The following is a 15,497-nucleotide window of genomic DNA, read 5'->3' as shown; positions in this document are numbered from 1 at the left end:
TTTTCAGTTTGCCTGCAAGATATTGGGGAAATATAAATCTCACGATGTGTATGTCTTCGCTGGTCCTAAATGTACCGAAGGACAACATGTGGGCCCTGGGTAAAGGGAAGGCTGCTTGATATTAGAAGCAGCAGGTGCGAATTGCAACGCGAGGTCGCTTAAAAGTAGCTCTGCCTGGGTTGGTTGGTCCCTGCTGAGATGCAGCTCACCAGCAGGGGCGGGGCAGGGATAGAGCGGTTCATGACGAAGCAGCGCTGAGGCGCACAAAGCCAAGAGTGCGTGACGAGGGGGAGTTCCGAAGGCAGCCGGTGCGCAGCCGGGGATACATAAATTCGGTAGCCCACCAAATATTATACAACACCGGCCTCTAGCGGATTTCACAGGCTTCTGCTTGCTGCGAAATAGGGGGGCCGGAGACTGCGAGGCGCGCTGTGGTGAAGCCTGCTGAGGGAAGCCTGAGACCTGCGCTGCTCGAGGAAATCCCCACAGAGAAGGAGCGGCGCTTGACTCCAACCGGGAGGCCGGCAGCAGCGCCCGGGCAGAGGGCTGTGGTGAGCTCAGCACAACCCTTTGGCGCGTCGTTCGCTTGCCTGATGATTTTAGTAGGCGCGCACCCCCCTCTCTGCATTACAGCAGCCGCACTGCACATGTCCCCGCAGCCCACCTTATCCACACTAGGATATATAAACTGTACGCACCACTGGAGGGGGTGGGGAGCTTTCACTGCAGTATTCTTGCCACCCCCCTCGCTCGCTTCCCTTCTATTGCACCACAAGCTGTTTCAGCAAAATGGAACTTGATAGCCTAAGACGTTGATAGCATGTTTTTATGGCCAGCCTCAAGTTCTGAGCCTTGTGTAGATCCATGCCATGCTCCATCCCATGTACAAATCTGTTTACCTTGCATGTGTCCCAGAGTATATCCTGAATTTCGTGTACATAGCTTGCTATTCCTCGTTTGCGTGTGTGCATACTTCGTTTCGTGTGCAGGACTGTGCTTGCATTATATTTGGCCACATGCAACCTTTCCGGTACTTGGCTCTGCACAAGCTGTGTTCATTTTACATGACTTGTACCATTCCATGATTTGCTGAATCGCATGACCAGGACTGTGACCGGGTCCACGGCGCTGTACATTTCACGTTCATGACTGGCCGTGTATAGCCCAGAGCATGGTGCGACATCCCCATGTGTTAAAATGTCGATTGTACTGGCCCAGGGAAGGATGCTTTTTAATGTACAAGGTATTGAACGAATGAAGTACCTCTTCAAATAGTCCCTCCCTGGGGAAACATACATTCCTATTTTTCGTATTAAGGATTCCCTTTTTTGCGTTTAAAGAAAATTAATTTCCCGGTATAATTACATATGTGGTTAGAGGTTGTTCCTTATGAGCCGTGCCCTTCTTTCTAAGTTTTTGACGTAAGTAGCTTAGGAGAACATAGTGGTTTGCTGAAAATGTGTGCAGAACGGGAACCCGTGACATTGCACCGTCTCTACTGCAGTCAGACACTAGCGTGTTTTCAGCTGCTCGCTAGCCCACCGCATTGTCACGATGCCCGGGGCGACTAACAGCGGGGTACAGAGGTGGCCAAGCCGCAACTAACTTAACTATATACATAAGAAGAGGAAAACATGTTAATTTGACGTTTCTCTGTTGTAAATCTGCTACCATTTAAAATTGGTCGGGTGGTGCTAAACATTTAGTTGGTGGCAAAAGGAGAGTACCATTTTGCATAGGTACATAAACCGAAGCGTGCTTCCAAAATAGGTAGAGTTGGTGCGTGAGCTTCAGCTACATAGCTACAACAGCTATGGGAGAAAAGTCATGCCTCTAATGGTCTGGGCGCCCTTGTGTCTGTCTAGCGGAAGCCACCGGCGGATGCGCCAGCATCCCAGAGCCGGGTCCGGCTGACGTCATCTTGCTGAGTGATGAGAGGACCCAGGCCTCGGTGCGGGTCCTTCACTTGTAGCAGCAGTGAGTGACATTAACTCGAGTAAGAAAGACACTCCGATTGACTGCACGCGCATGCCAGATTTTTTTCTGGGTACTATCCCACCTCCCCGTTTCCTTCTAACCTAATTATATTCATTTTTGTGAGCTGCATTTAGGTTTTGAGTTTGCAACTTTTTAGATTCTGTATCGCGTGGGTGCTGCTGAGGCAGAGTGCATCAATGCAGACACGTTCTTTTACAGCCTCAGGCAGGAGAAACAGAGTTCCCAAGGTCGAACAGAAATCTGCAGTGGTAAAGGACAATGAGATGACCCTTAAATGATGTCCAAGAGGCACAGTGCAGGGAACGGAAAGTCATAATGTGCAGCTTGCATTTTCAACTGGCAAATTACATGGAAAAGGAAACAGTACTGTTTAGTGTGCATTTTATTCTAAGACTCTCAATCGATGGAATCGATTCAACATCGAAGATCATGACACGCAGTTACTTAAGCTTTTTCAATTCGAAAGTTTAAAAAAAATTTAATGTCGAATAACAACATACTAGAAGAAACTTCAGCAAAATTCACTACATATTTAATGTTTAGGTCTGTAATAAAGGAGAAAGCATGGCCGATGATATCATTGTTTGGTTTACTAACATCAATATTTAACTACAGTGTTTTTGCCCACTTGATTAAGTTTGACCTGCACCGCTGAGCAACCATTTCATTGTTATGTTACACTACTTGTACATAAGAGCAAAAGAAAGCTAGTTATTGTGTAATGACTGCACTTTTATTAGACAAACACACACTTATTTGGTTGCACGATTCTGTAACTGCAAATGACACATGCTCATGAAGTTGAATGTTTTTGGCTAAATTATTAGCAATTCTTGATCCTAAATCCTTCCGATTAGATTCGTTCTTTATTGAGGAGTCCCTGAGATGCTGAAATAGAAGTGCAGGTACGGTTTCATTAGTCATTCATATCAGAATAGACTTTCATCATGGAGAAGGTGCGAGGAATGCAGTGGGTGAGAGTAGAGTTGCAGTAGACTGCTGCCTCGCAGTAGAGTGACTATGTTCGGGTCTTAAGTGTCTTGTAATGAGCTTTGAATTCGCTTTGGCCTTTCACTTAAGTCAGCAGGCTGGTTGGTTTCCATGAATGTTTTGGGGAGAGTCTGATAACTCCTGATTCCGTGACTAAAACCATACATGCACAGAGTAGATCCTCTTGATTGCTTGCACTTTTCATCACTTGTCCACTCCTCAGCAGATCTTCTGTTACCTCGTACTTGAGGATGTGATGATTGACAAACACCGTGTGCACTAGCCTCTCGCACCACAGTTAGAGGAGGATTCTCTGTTTTTTCCCTTTCTTGATCTGCTAAAAATCCTTTCCATTGAGAAGAATGCGGCTTTTGCATTTTCAGTTCTGCAAGAGCATGTGGCGGTTTATGGTTCTGCCCATAATGGGTGAAGACTTAGCACAAAGTCACTCTTCAGAAAAGATATGGAGAAACAGGTAAATAAAAACCCAATTTAAAATAGACACAGAGTAGTAAAATAAGCACTGTTCAGCTCAGTATCATTAAAAGTAGCAATTTGGTAAAGATACAGTAGAAAACCCCCCACAGTTGTGGCTTATGTATGGAGTAAAGTACAGCCACCTGTGTATGATAAGGCTATCGCAAGTTACCAAGGAGATCTGCGATCATATGTAGGCAGGAGGTCACAACTCGGGCGGCTTTATGAGGTTATGTCATTTCAAGGTGACTTTTAATATCCTTTTATTTTGGACTTGAGAGTATTTCATACTATTTAATAAATAGATGTCTCCAACCACAACAGAGCTTGCTAATTATCCGGGGTCACGTGTAAGTAGGTGAGAAAAGACATGGCATACTTTTTTTGGAAAACAACATGGCTTTGCTGTAGGTGGGGAAAACACTGAAAGATGTACTTTATCTTTGGTTGGTTAAGTCTTTTTCACTACATTTCTGCATGCAGCCTTGTCCTATGCCATGGAACTACCAATTGGGTAGCGAGAAAAGAGATATCAAGGAGTGGGGGGCACTGTGTGTGCACTGCACGGTAAAGGAATCCCTGGCTGCAGTACGGACAATCTAGCCAGTATCTTTTTCAGCTTGACTATCCCAAGCAGGAGTTTGGGTGGGGTTCAGGCAGTCATAAAGGTACCTTTCAAACATTGACAGACATGTATCTGACACTGATATCTTGTATACTGTTCTCATTTTCCACAGGTGAGGTTGTGGGCGGGGATGGGGAAGGAGGCAAGAGGACGCAGATGCAGAGGTTCAGAGTAGGAAACCGTGTGAAGTCGCAACTCCTTTGTAATGAAGTTTCACAAGCATGTAGTGACACAGTTTTCAAATTATAGACGTGGTCTGATGGCGGAGCGCGCCTATTACAAAAAAATAATTATGCCCATTTTTAAGGGAATTAGAAACACCCACATATATTTATGGCCCAATTGCATATGTGGTGAAATGTCTGCCTTCATAATAAGCAAATAACGTATATTTGAATGGTGCAGCACCAGGAGAAACATAGAAATGGATGCACCAGTGTGAAACAGAGACCAAAAGATGTGTAGAGCACTAGATGAAAAGCAATGACTGTTGATCCAGCAAGCAAGTGCCTAAGTCGTGTACTGGGGAGGAAGATTCAACTTGTCATTCGAGGTATTCTTGTGGTTTGGAAGGACCGACATATTCTTACAATGGTGTGTCTTTCCAGCATCCATGGAAATGTGACCTATGGTATACTATGGTTAGTTTGATATGTTGGAAAGTCATCTTGCTGCAGTCTTAAGTGCTGTTTTAAGTTTATGAAATCTATATGTTGCAGAATTTTGAGAAAAAATATTCTTGAAATTTAATTTCAGTATTATATGGTTTCTCCCTGTGGCTCGACCAGCATCAATGTTTTTTCCCTTAACTGTCTTTTGGTGAATGTGGAATGTTCCATGGAAAGTGGTGTTGCACAATAACTTGGCCAACACTGAATCTCCACATCAGCGGCAGTTGGTCCTACTTGTGGCCCTCTAGTCTGGTAAGGCATAACTTTTCTACCCAATATGCTTTTCAAAGCTATTGAATAGCCCAAAAAGACCCAATAGCAATACCAAATGTCCATGTTCCAGTAGAAGAAAAACATCACAAGAGAAACAGGAAGGCACCCCCTCTTCAGTTCTGAGATGGCAGAATTTTGCTTCTTCAAGGTGTGGTCCAAACGACTTTAGCAAAGAGAAAACTGGTGAAACCAGTCTTGGAATCCTTAAAGCTAAAATGCATCAGATACAGATAGACCCTAGAGTGAAACTCCGAGGATACTGAAAGTTGACAAACCTAATGTGCTGGTGACTGAAATTCAGCAACACCGCCATAGGCCACTGAGAAGAGATCCCAAAAAGAATTGAAACTCTTAATTAACTCTTGTACAGTCTGATATGGGTAATCAGTGGGACTGAATTTGCTGGACAAATTTTAAGTCACAGAAGTGGGAAGGGTCTACCCCATCAGAAGCTATCATTATCAAATATTTGGTACCCTTGCACGATTGAGTTTGATGAAGTGAGGTAGATTTGTTGGAGGTTTGCATCTTGGCCTGAGTGGCACAATGAAGAATTCAGGGGTAACTTAGGCAAACTGAAATGGTTACCCACAGTGGTGAGCGGAGAGGACAGAAGATAATGATTTAACATTGGTGTGTTCAATGCACTATTGATATTTGCTCACGCAAAAGCTGGAGGGCTGAAGGAAAAGTGTCAGGTTTTAAAATTAACTTTGAAAAATGTGAGCGTCTTCTGTTTGAATATTAAAGGAACTAGTGAAAAATGAGCCACCCATTCATAATGACTAAACAATTGATCTGATATCTTGTATTTCAATTAAAATCTCCAATAAGTAGGTGTTGGAAATAGCCCTTTCTGCTGGGTCACCCCCAAACCTATTTTTTGCCTTCCTCCTCCCCTTTTTGCTAAATTCGTTTTTGTTGGCTATAGGACACTGGGCATATTGCCACTGCTAACCATTGCTAAAGTGCATGTGCTCTGTACCCTAAACATGGTAACATTGGGTTATCCACAACTGGTATATTTCATTTAGTTATAAGTCCCTAGTAAAGTGCACTATATGTGTCCATGGCCTGTACGTTAAATGCTACTGGTGGGCCTGCAGCACTGATTGTGCCACCCACTTCAATATTCCTTTAAACATGGCCCAGGTCTGCCACTGCAAAGCCTGTGTTTGCAGTTTTAAAATGCCATCTCCACCTAGCAAGTTAACCTACTTGCCAGGCCCAAAACATCCTTTTTATGACATATGTCACCCCTGTGGTAGGCCTTAGGCACCCCTAAGGGCAGGGTACAGTGTATTTAAAAAGTAGGATATGTACTTTGAAGTTAGACATGCCCTGGTAGTGAAATACTCTTACATTTACTTTTGTCTACTGTAAGGCCTATCTACCCATAGGGTAGCATTGGGACTGCCTTAAAACATAATTTAAGTGTAATTTCCAATTGGGAAAAGATAGACATTTTAAGTTTGGTGTCTCTAGACTCACAATTTAAAATCCCAATTTATGGTGATGTTGGATTTTAAGTTGCCAGTCTGTAAATGCCAATTTTGAGAAAGTTGACATTTTCTTACTTTAACCATTCTGTGCCTCTGCCTGTCTCTGAATACACATCTGGGTTCGGTGACAGCTGGGCTTTGTGCATTCCCTCCAGACAGTCACACACAAAGTGAGGTGAGGTGTGCCACTCACATCCTGATGGCCTGTCACCAGGCTGATGGGTCTTGCTGAGCTAGATTGAGAGGGAGGATTTCACACTTCCACCTGAATAGGGCTTTGCCTGTCCCCACACAAAGAGCTGCATACACCCCCATAATGCGTCTGGACCCAGGGAAGGAAGAGCAGGGACTTTGTGAGGTTCAAAGGCCCCTTTGAAGACTCCTTACTTCAAAGGCTAAAATGTATATACGTACTGGACCTCTGACACCATATACTCAGTTCACTTTCGGGACGTGAGGAGATTCTGCAAGGAAGAAGAGCTGCGCTGTAGGAGAATCTGCCACTTTGCTAACTGCTTTGCTGTGTTGGCATCCTGCCTACCAACAGTTGTGCTATAGGATGGACTGCCACTTTGCTACTTGTTTTGCTGTGTAGGCCTGTTGCTTGGAAGTGAGATGGACTGGATCTACTCTACAACCTCTAATACCCAACTAACTCCAAGGGTTTGCTGGCTAGCCCCCTGTTCAGGAAGTCTCAGGGTTATGAAAGACTTTGTTTCCCCCCCTACGCTGCTGGACTCTGCCATCCTTAAGTCCTGCAGCTGAGTTTTACAAAGGTCAGCATTCGGGCCTGACCTGTTGCTGAGTGTTCCACTTATCAGTACTTGTCTGACCTTTAGCGGAGTATGCCAAAGATCAGAGCATTGTGTCTGTGTGCCGAGCGAAATCACTGCGTTCATTTCCGCCGCTTAACATCCCAGTGCAGCTCAAGGCCGACCCGTTACACGAAGTTCACCCACATCGATCACGCGTTAGCCCACCTACGTAAAGCAGAACTAAGGCTGTGCTTTTAACATCTGTAGTCCCTCCAAAATGATTCAACGACACAGGCCCCGCCTACGAGGCCTGTCAACCCCACATCAGCCTGTCTACTTGCATTGGCGCTGGCGCTTTGGGCTTTCAACGTCGTTGACCCCTCAGGTCAGGTACTGTTCTCATCGGGACCTTTGTGGTGCCTGGAACTGACCTATGCTCCCTCGCAGGAAGCTGGAACTATGTGATTATACCGGTCTAAGTGACCTGCCATAACATTTGAATCGCTAATAACTTTGCGGTCATTTGACGAATCCTCGCGAAATTTTCAAAACTGTGTACCGCTCACTTCATTCAGCTGCTGTCTTGAAAAGTGGGGGGGGCCCCCCAACAAAATTTCCCCATGTTAATTCCCATTGGACCTTTAGACACGGCTACAGCCCGAACTGCTGAACGGAATTACACCAAATTTGGCAGAAAAGTTGATGTTGGTTCAGGGAAGTCCCTTTTCTTTTGATTTGGTGAAGATCCGTTCAGTATTTTTTCAAATATTAAAGAAAATGTAAATTTGGAAATATAGGGACACTGAGGATCCGCGACCCCTCCCGATCTCGTGCTGAGATCTGATTGGCTACTAACACTTCAAACTAGGAAGTGTTTGCAGCCATCTTGTGATCCGACTTGAACCTAGCCACAGGAAGAAAAAAAGAAAAGGGGGCAGGGTAGAAATACCCTGACCCTCTAGGCCTTTTGCCACAGGGCCAAAGAAGCATTTGACATTTTATTTTGTGGGAGTCGCACTAGATCTGCGGACTGACCGTAAATGTCAAAAAAATAAAGTGCGGACATCCAGCTTCGTTATTAATCGGCCACTGGTTGGGCACGGTCCTGGGGGTATATTATAGATGGGGGGGGGGGGGCGAGCATTGGCCCACCCTCCTGGGTCTTACTAATGCCCTGGGGACCACCACCTCCCTGGGGCTTCTTTATAAATGAATGCAGGGGAGGCCCGCTGCCTCGGGGACCACCACCTACCCAGGGCTAATTTAATTATAAATGGGGGGGCCTCTTTGAACCCTCCGCCCAGCCCTGGGGCCCGCCACCTCCCCGGGGCTTTCTGATTAAACAATGCGGGGTCTGCCCACCCTCCTCTAACCCCGCAGCTCCGGGGACCGCTAACTCCCCAGGGCTTTTGGCAAATTGAAGGCGGGGGCTACGCCCCCCCTGCAGCCCTGGGGACCACCATCTCCCTGGGGCAAAATTGAAGGAAGGAGGGGGGCCGTGCAGCCCCGCTCCTGAAGCCAATAATGGCTCTGGGTACCACCATCCTCCAGGGCTGGCTCCTTCTGTGTTCTGGGTTAACCACCTCCGGGACATAACTGTTTGCTATGGCTTGGCGGGAGCTTTCCCGCTCCGGCCAAGCCATAGCAAACTGTGCTCCGTTTCCAGCAAGCAAGAGCATTAAGAATTCTGGGTGGGACCAGGGCACCCAGAAAAGAGGCCGGGCCCTGGGGATGGGATCCCTGGGGCCTAAAGCGGCCTGGGAGGGCTGCGTGGACCCCCTTATTTATGAAAAAAATTTAATTAAAAAAGAGGGTGTGAATGGGGTCCCTGTAGCTGAAATTAGCCTAGGAGGGGGTGCTGCACGACCCCTCTCCCATAAAAAAAAAAGGCCTGGCCCGGGATGCGGTCGACAGGGCCAGAATCAGCCCAAGGGAGGGGGCCATGCGGTCCCTTTTTCCTAAAAATTAATTTTAAAAAGCAGCCTTGAGTCCCTGGAGGCTCTTCCCCCTTTCACCACCATTATGCAAACTCGCCTCCTAGTGCACTACTAGCTGGGGGATGAAGTCCCCTTGGATGCTGAGGGTCCTTGGAGCTAACAAGCCCTCCTGTTACCTCCAGTAAGTCACACACAGCGGGATTGCTGTGAGCTCTTCGGAGGCCACACCACCTTTCTCCACCACTGTGCAAACGGTCCTGCTGGCTGGGGGATGATGTCCCCTTGAATGCTGAGAGTCCTTGGGGGCCAACAAGTCCTCCTGTTACCTCCAGTAAGTTCCACAGAGCACGATTGCTGAGACGACTTTGAAGGCCATGCCCCTTTCTCCACCACTCTGCAAATGCTCCTCCTGGTGCACTGCTGGTTGGGAGATGGCTCTGGGTGGTCCTTGTGGGCCAGCAAGCCCTCCTGTTACCTCCAGTAAGTCCCACAGAGCGCGATTGCTGAGAGGACTTCAGAGGCCACGCCCCCTTTTCCACCACTCTGCGAGCGCACCTTCTAGTCCACTGCTGGTTGGGGGATGAAGTCATCTTGAATGCTGAGGGTTCCTGGGGTCCCAGAACCCCTCCTGTTACCTCCAGTAAATCTGACATAGCAGGATCTTTAGAGCTGGTCGGAGGCCCGCCCACTTTCTCCACCACTCAAACGCAACTACTAGTTAAACCATAGAAATTCACTTAAAAAACCAAAGGTTACAGGCACATTGTAGTTAAGAACTAGAATTTGAAATTTTTTAGAAATTCACTTAAAAAAACATAGGTTACAGGGATGTCATAGTTAGGCTGATTTCACTCATACAAAACCAGTGAAATGAATCATTTACAGTTACCTGAGCTAACTATAACTTACGCCTCCGCAATGCACTGCTTATGACCTCACATATTACATCACTCATGATATGGTCAGTGACATCACCCGTGACATCATCAAGACTCATCTTGTAAACGTATTATCACATTTCCATGTCTGACTAAACTTCAGTGGACGATTGGCATGCTGGAAGCACTCTCTCCCTGTCTGCTTCCCACATTTTCTTTACCTAAAATGAACTCCAAAAATAAAACAGATAAAAATTAAATACGTTAATATTTTGCTTGGAAAATATATTTGTTATCTTTTTCCCAAATAAGTAAATACATACTGAAAGAAAGTATGTTGGTGCCCAAACGTTATGATAAATGTGTAATGGTGCACTATTAAATATACTACATACTATATATATATATATATATATATATATTTATTTATATACTTCAGGTCCTTGTGCCAACCACGTGGTATAGGGCATTATTTGGATGTGGGAGGTGAGTGATTGTATTGGCTCATTGTGGACCTCTGGAGTAGTGTGATCCACTGCACACTGCAAGGGATTGTCAGTAGTGAGTGATCTTCCTTGCCATTAGAGGTCTTCCAGAGATATTTATGCTAGTGATGTGCAAGCATGCTTCATAGACGCCTATTAGGTACATGGGATGCAGCCAGGTACCATGTTTGCAAAGCCTTACCTGCTCATCACACAACCCGACACACTCTTTGCAAGGTGCAAAGTAATATAGCTTAAGCAGGATAATAGGTCCATACCTCATTTGATCCAGTTCTGGTGTACTGGCTCACAGTGATATTCATACAGGCTTCCCAGATACTTGACATGCCTGTGACATTGCCACATGCCTTTTTAGCAAAGTCAGATCCTCCTTTGTACAGTCGGATTCATTCATAGCATAAACTGGTGTATTATTTGCCCATCCAAACACTTACTTAAGTAAGCCCACATCTCTCATGCTGTTGTAGGGTAGGAGGACCTCTCTCGTTGTAGGACTTAGTTTACAGTCATAAAAATGTAGCATAGAAAACAGTGTAGCAGATTTCTTTCCCCACCCACCAATAACACCTACTGGCACTATTTGTTGCTGGCAAAGAGTTCTCAGCTTTTTTCTTTAGCCTAGAGCAGGTATGCTGGCAAGTGGGACTGATCTTAAGAGTTGGTGTCTTTGAAATGTCAGTAAAACCACTTAAATTCTTCACAAAAGAATACTATCATTTTAAGATACCTTATTTTATCAATCCTTGAAAATTATTTTCTGACTAATACTTACTAAAATCAATGAAAATCCTAGTCATCGTAAACCATCATAGCTTCCTCCTTTTAAGGTCTCTAAACCATTCTGGAAATACTCACCATCTTTAATAGAGAGTTATAACGAAAACTGAATACATTTAAACTGATCTTATTTTTAGACACCGTAATTGTTTGAAAGCCCAGAAAATACATTGTAACAAACACTAACTGGGAAAGATATCCTTATCAGCTTGGAGGGGAGTTATTTTACTCCCAGGTTGGCTAAATAACTACTTTTAGCGAGGTGAAGGGTAAGGAACAACACTTCAGAAAGCAGTACTTTAAAAGATTAAACAATGCACAGTCCAGCCCAAGTTCGTAAAATGTAAACAATTGTTAGCTAACTACCAACAATTGTTAACATAGATTGATTAAAAAAAGAGATATATGTCTATAGAAACCATTGTGTGATATGGCTTTGGAGTTTTCCCCAGTGAACAAAATATATGAAACCTCTCCAACGATAAATGTATCTGTGCTGTTTCTGAAAAGGGCTTCAAAAGACCAGATATGCTGTGCAGGAACATCTGATGGAAAAGGCTTGTGAAGTAGAAAAGGCTTCAATGGCAATAAAACATGGGAAGAATGATTCTCTTCCACATTGGAGCTGTAACTTGGTCTTCATAATCTGACTGGTCTTCTGACAACTATCTTATTTACTGGGCAAAAAGGTTGTACCACTGGCAGAAATGTTTAGGCAGCTGCCCTGCGACAATGCCCCAGCACAACCGTTTGTCAGTGTTTACCAATGTATCTCTCACCTAGCCTACTCTTTCCCTTGGGTGTCAAAGTTCTCTCTATGCTACTGTGTTAATTGTTTAATATATCTGGGAATTTGGTTTGAGGCTGGAATTTCGATTTAAATTAAACGACACAGGATGTGCACATCTAAACCCTACAGTAGAAGCAGATGGAGGACAATGAATATCTCTCACAAAACTTACATTAAAATTAATGCTGTGTTTTACAGCGGTATCAACAGACCTGCTCAGGGAGCCTTTTCATTGAAGCCATTGTCCCTATGCATTTTCCAGCAGGTATTAAAGGGAGGCATTGTAAGTGAGAAGTAGGTGTAGGTGACACCTTTTATGACAAGGGCAATCTGACACTAACTATAGTGACACAATCTGTAAGCAGGCAGAGGCAACAAAGAGGCCATTGGCGGGGTGGGTGTAAGACATTGGGATCGTTAGTTGAATGGGGTAAAAACCCATCTCAAGTAATATTCACAGTCCATCTAACAAGGGGAACCATAAATAATAATTTTTTAAAGCCAAAAAACACAAAGTGCCAATGATTGTCAATGGTTGCAGAAGAACAGGCCCTAGGTGCAATTTGATACTGAACGTGATGGAGCAGAGTCCGAAACACTAACTAGGTTCGTCCTGGTCAAAGATTTATAACTTCTGAGTTCAGTCCTTTAAGTCCCAGTCTGCCACAGGACATCAGGACAGACACTTAGAGACTCCAAGGGTGGCAGACAGAGGCCAATAGAAGGGTCTAGCTCAGGTAAAGTTAGCACTGGTCAGCTGCGAAGTTGCAAGAAAAAGCCTCTTGTGGCTGGTTGTGTCCATGTAGCTTTAACAGGAGCTCAGACGTATGACCCTTGGAATCCACTTCTTTGTCCTGAGTACAAGAGAGAGGGCAGGTACAGTCTTCTAGGCTTTTCTCAGGTCTCAAACATCAGGTTCAGTCTTTTCTGTTCCATAGGTCCAGAAGTGTTCTGAAGTGGGTACCTGGAGATGTCACATGTATTCTTGGCACAAGCTAGTGGATTCTTGGCACAAGCTAATGGGTGGAACTGACTACTGGGGACACCCTAACCAATGGGGTAAGGTTCCCGGAGCTAACCCTACCCAGTTTGGGCATTTTCAAGATGGCCAACATTTTTGGCCACACTACCCTCTCTGGTTGCTGAGGGTATACTTGGGCAATGTACTATGGAGATCCTGGTGTTCTCCCACATCTAACAACAAAATGCAGGTTGATGTTGTCCCTGTACCCACAACAACCTCAGAGACCAATGTCTGGTAGAAAAAAAGCAGAGTTTTCAGCAACCAGATATGGAATACACAAGAATTGTTTTGATCGCCGGCCTTCGACATGTGAAGTGCACCCCAAATGTTATATGTAAACCCGCAGACCTGTTAAACTGTCTGTGGCACTGTAATTTCAAAAAGAGGCCCACTGTATGTTGGGCAAGACTAGCTTGGGGTGAGGGGACAAAAGGGCCATGCCCATGCATCGGCTCGCATTTGCCTGTGACAGAGGAGGCCTCTGAAGTACGGCCCAAGTGCCATATGAAAAATCCCAGCAGACCTGTCAAGTAGTATGTGACATTCAAGCTGAACTTCTGTTAGGTCAGATGTGCTATCTCTGTCGATTCATGTCAGCCCATTTAGACCTGGGAGCAAGAGCCAAACGTATTCACGCCAAAGTAAATGATAATTACTGGCTGGCCAAAGTGGGAGAGCAAAGTGCAGATTTAACTTCCAGTGACTTCAGGTAGGACAAAGGCAAATTTCTAAAATGTAATTTTTCATATTATTCAGAAGAAATACAGTATTAGTATAAACATAGCTTTGGTGGGCTAGTCATTATAAGGACATGTTTAACAGTACACTTATACATGTCCTACTTTTAAATACCCTGCACCCTACCTTATGGGCAATCCAACCTAGTAGTTGTGACTGAGAAAATGTAAAAGGAAGTTTTTAGGCCTGTTAAAAGGCGTTCTTTTGACAGGTCTAAATTTCAGTTAAAACCTGCTTATAGATCTATAGTCCAGTACAGGTCTACAGTCATGTTTACATTGCCACTGTAGTGGATGGCACAATTGCTGCTGCAAGCAATTTACGACCGGTTCGCTGAAATAAAGGGCAGTGAGTTCATTAGCTCCCAACAACGGGTTGAAATCTGGGGTGGCTCTGCAGAAAGGACAAAAATGTGAACAGTGAGGATAAGGTGGCACTAAGGCAAAGTTATTTGTCAATATTGGTGGTGGAGGCACTGGCCGCCAAACCATGGGTTTGCAAGTAGGAGGATAATCCACAGAGACCATAGTATATTCAGGGTAAAAGGATGGCACTGAGAGCAAACTGGGCATATGCAGTGCTGGCTGCCACTGTGATCTGAAGTTGTGTGAATGGTATATGATGTTATAGATCATCTATATATATGATATCATGAGGTATATGACATCCATATCATGTATGTACATGAAATCATAGCTTTTGAGCGCTGACTGGTTGAAGACAAGATGTAAACTTCTGTAAAAATTAATCTGCAATTTAAGGACCAACATTGTTGGTACAGTGTCCTAAATCTAGAGTCCTTGGTCCACTGCATAGGCAGAGATGGTAAATCTGTCCTAAATCAAGAGTCCTCTGTCCACTGCATATGCAGAGATGGTAAATCAAAGATGATGGCAGTGTACTTAAATTAAGCCCAACCGCAGACATCCCAAAGTGATCCAGGGTTCCTCCATTTTATGATGTATGGTCCGAGTACCTTTATCCTGACACAGAGTTTACACAGCACGAAGTGCCATACAGATATTTAAATACCTGCCTTATCCTCCTCTAAGAGGACTGATATGGCCTCACCAGGCTTGCCTCATATGAATTGACACAGGGCTTGGCCACAAGTGGTGATAGAGGTCTCAAACACATATGGCTACAAGGCCTAGCGCTTTTTCCAGACTTTGGGATGATGTCAGGCAGCACAATTATGATAGGGGACAGTTGAGTTTGGGGGCTGAGTGCTCAGACATTTTTCACTTTCCACCTTGTTCCTAATTGATGTGTGCTTGTTTTTGTAAAATGACACAATATTGATCATGGCAATTAATATTGTATCCAGCATAGATGTGGCTTGCAGCTTACCAATTATCTAGCACATCCTGTTTCCTGTCCTGTAGATTGTAAGTTAGCTGACTGTGCTAAGCTATCAGGAGCATTCTTTCGAACATACCACATATGTTTACACAGGTGTTCTCTAGACTTTAGCAAACCCACTGTGAAAAGTCCGTCTTTTGGAAAAGGTTAACCCCCACTATTTGCCTGGAAAATGATGTAATTTCGACTGGAAG

The 15,497-nt window shown here is 44.6% G+C and overlaps 1 protein-coding gene across 4 annotated transcripts in view; it reads left to right on the top strand.

Moving 5' to 3' along the window:
• Window positions 1-235: 235 nt before the first annotated feature.
• OSBPL6 (oxysterol binding protein like 6) overlaps window positions 236-15,497 on the top strand; it is a 690,319-nt gene continuing 675,057 nt past the window's right edge. For 2 of the 4 annotated variants that reach the window (XM_085645217.1, XM_085645215.1), the window contains exon 1: window positions 278-551. The gene's annotated coding sequence lies outside the window, so the exon portion shown is untranslated. Of the gene's footprint in view, window positions 552-15,497 lie in introns of all 4 variants that reach the window. The other 2 variants (XM_085645216.1, XM_085645218.1) reach the window with 2 other exon arrangements.

The sequence above is a fragment of the Triturus cristatus genome, chromosome 3_1 (assembly GCF_964204655.1).
Source record: "Triturus cristatus chromosome 3_1, aTriCri1.1, whole genome shotgun sequence".
In the NCBI taxonomy this organism is placed as follows: domain Eukaryota; kingdom Metazoa; phylum Chordata; class Amphibia; order Caudata; family Salamandridae; genus Triturus; species Triturus cristatus.
Note: the sequence above shows the minus strand (reverse complement) of the source record. Positions and strands in the feature narration are given on the sequence as shown.